This window comes from Octodon degus, unplaced genomic scaffold (assembly GCF_000260255.1).
Source record: "Octodon degus isolate 3935 unplaced genomic scaffold, OctDeg1.0 scaffold00102, whole genome shotgun sequence".
NCBI lineage: Eukaryota > Metazoa > Chordata > Mammalia > Rodentia > Octodontidae > Octodon > Octodon degus.
Genome location: NW_004524678.1, coordinates 9,658,737 through 9,661,760, shown reverse-complemented (window position 1 = coordinate 9,661,760; position 3,024 = coordinate 9,658,737).

The window sequence follows — 3,024 nt, the reverse complement described above, 5'->3', positions numbered from 1 at the left end:
TGTGAGATTGCATTTTGCTCCCTCTTGTTGTCATTTTGTGTAGCACTGTCTTCTGACCTTTGTTGTAGATCTTTGGTGCAGTTATAACCTTAGCACCAAGTGAAATTCAGGTGCAGATCTACAAAGTTTTGATTTATCCAGCTGTGCCTGGCTTGGGTCTGGCTGCTATGCTCAGCTCCTTCCTGCTGCCACCCTTGGGAGTGAACCTGTTGTGCCCCTCTGGCAAGGTGTTCTGCTCCTGGACTAGCTGTGTGGTTCTAGCCCCTAATCTCTCTCAGGGACTACAGCTGCAGAGTTTCACCCCAGGCCTGTATGCCTGGCCTGAGGTGAGTCTGAAGGGACATGGTGGAGTAGGGGGGAGAGGAAGCTCTCCCACACACTCACTGGGTCTGGGCTAGGGCTATATCTGGGGGATCCCTGGAGTGTGGCAGAAATTCTTACCCACTGGGCGGTATGTGGGGAATGCGGAGTGGTGGTGGTGTCCCAAGGTGGTGGAAGATGGTCTCACCCATGCTGCGACTGGACTTGGACCGGATTGATCCCACCAGTGCAGGGTAGGTGGAAGCTGTCCCACACACTCACTGGACCTTTAATAGGGCTGGATCTGGGGATCCCCAGAACCTGGCAGAAATTCTCACTTGGCAGCCGAGGTGGGGGGCATGCTGTGGAGTTGTGGGAGGATTCCCAAGGGGGTACAAGAGGGTCTCACCCACTCTGAAGCTGGGCTTGGACTGGTAGGTCCTGCTGTTGCAGGGTAGCCAGAAGCTCTCACACACTTGTCCTTCATTTATATCCCACATTTTTGTTTAGTTTTGTCAGAGATGGGTATTCCACTGCCATTCAAATACTGTAGGTACATGAATTGAGCAAAATAGTTCAATATAGTCCAGTAGACCATAATAGTATTGGGTTATCTACACAACTGGCAATGTCAGAAGTTGTTGACTTGAGACTTACAGCTCAGCATATTAATATGAAATAACTTTTTATACCTCGTTTTTATACTTTTCTGCTGGATGGTTAAGGCCAAGATAAAGTAAGACCTATATAACTAAACATGTAACTTTTGTATATGACAAGGTCAGTCAAATCTCAGGATGTACCCTGAAACCTTGTACAACAGTTTGTAGATCTGTTGTCACTATCAGTCATGTTGATGAGTCCCCGCCATTGCTTGATCTTTTTGCTCTCTGTGAAAGCCTGAGAGAATGTTTTCTCTCCATGTGACTCTCCTTAGGCACATTCTGCATCATCAACCACTTTCCTCTGTGGCCCCATAATCTTCTTGAACAGAAAATTTGGGACACCACTGAGTTAAAGGATGTTACAGTACAGGTTCTCTTATGTCCTGAGTCCTCACTGGCTTTGAAGGGCTAGATGGAAAGTGAGAACTTAAGGATTAAACAAGGAAGAGAGAAAAAAAAAATGAAGAGAGGGGAAGAAGAAAAGCCAGGAAATATGGTAGGGGCAAAACCATATATTTATATACACAAGATGATTAAGGCAATGGTCCTGAGAATCTCCATCTATTTTTTTAAACTAGCATTTAATTGGTAGGATTCTCACTCTGACTATCTATACATGCTGATACCTGTGAACTAAGCAACTGCACCGAAGAGAGCAATGTGTAATACTAGGGCCATGCTTGTCATTCTGGTCTTCTGAATGCATACTGCTTCTAATGTGATATCAATTACTGCTATACTCTCTCTCAAGCAAATGTTTAAAAAAAGTAATAAAAGAAAACAAGAGACAAGAAAAAAAAATGTCACAGGACTGTCCTGCTACAATGTTATATATGGTTAATTTCTAAATTTCTGTGTAAAAATGTGTAATTGTTTATTTATTTTATTTTATTTTTTTCACATTTGGTAGGGATTTAAAGTTTAGCATATCAATGATTGTTGGAAAATACCTGTTCAATGTTATGTCTAAGGCATTTGATATTCAGATAGATAGTGATGATAAGCTCAACTGCCTATGTTGTAGGTTAATAATATCATCAAGCTTCTCTTCTGAAGGATTAGCAACTTAAGTCTGCAGACCAAAAATTAGAGGAAAAGAAGGGCTACAAGTATAGCCAATATTTTGGCCTTAGCCCTTCAAGGTCAGTATACATTCTTGAGATACAACTGAATATATAGATTCGCTTGCTTTGTTATATATGCTGTGCAAGTGTATTGAAACCTTTTTAGGAGCATGTATAATGCTTGCCTAATATTGTTTGTTCCTGATTTAATATCTACTGCTGCCTTTGAATGGAGCCCAACCTTCTGGGGATTAACAGGAATGGGTCAAGCAAGCTCAACAGCAAGATACTACAATTGTTCCAATTCCAAGCAAATTTACCCAGTCTACCAGGAAAAGGAGCTTTGCCTTTTCCAGCCAAAGTCTCTTTCTGGAAGTGATACAGATGGTAAAATACATTTTAAGAATGCATAAAATTCCTTTTGTTTATATATACAATTATGCATAAAATCACAATAGGACAATAAATGTATCTGCCATATCGAAGACATTCTCAAATACTCAGTTGCAGTGAAATCCCTGATACTTAAAACCCAGGGTGGATACATACCTGTAATTCAGCACTTGGGAGGCTGTGGGAGGAGAGGATTGTCAGAAGTTCAAGGCCAGCCTGGTCTACATAGCGACACCTTGTCTAAAGAAAGAAACAAATAAGCAAGCAAGCAAGCAAACCCAAATTCATTTGCTTTGTCATTTACATCCTTTCACCACACAGATTCAGTGGGCACCGTCTAGAACTTTCTTTAAGATAAAATTAACTAGAACATATTACTCACATTCTAGCTAACAAATTCTTTGTTTACATAGGAATTTTCTCAAAATATAGATAGTATAAAGCGGACGGTCAATCTTAGGACAACATGAAAAGCTATCTATTCAATTCAGTTTTGGTTGATACCTTAGCCTTACCAGGATGTAAGTACTTTTGTACTTCTTAAAAAAGTCCCAGTAAACCTCACTTCAGTGCCTACTTCTTTTTTTTTTTTTTTTTTTTTT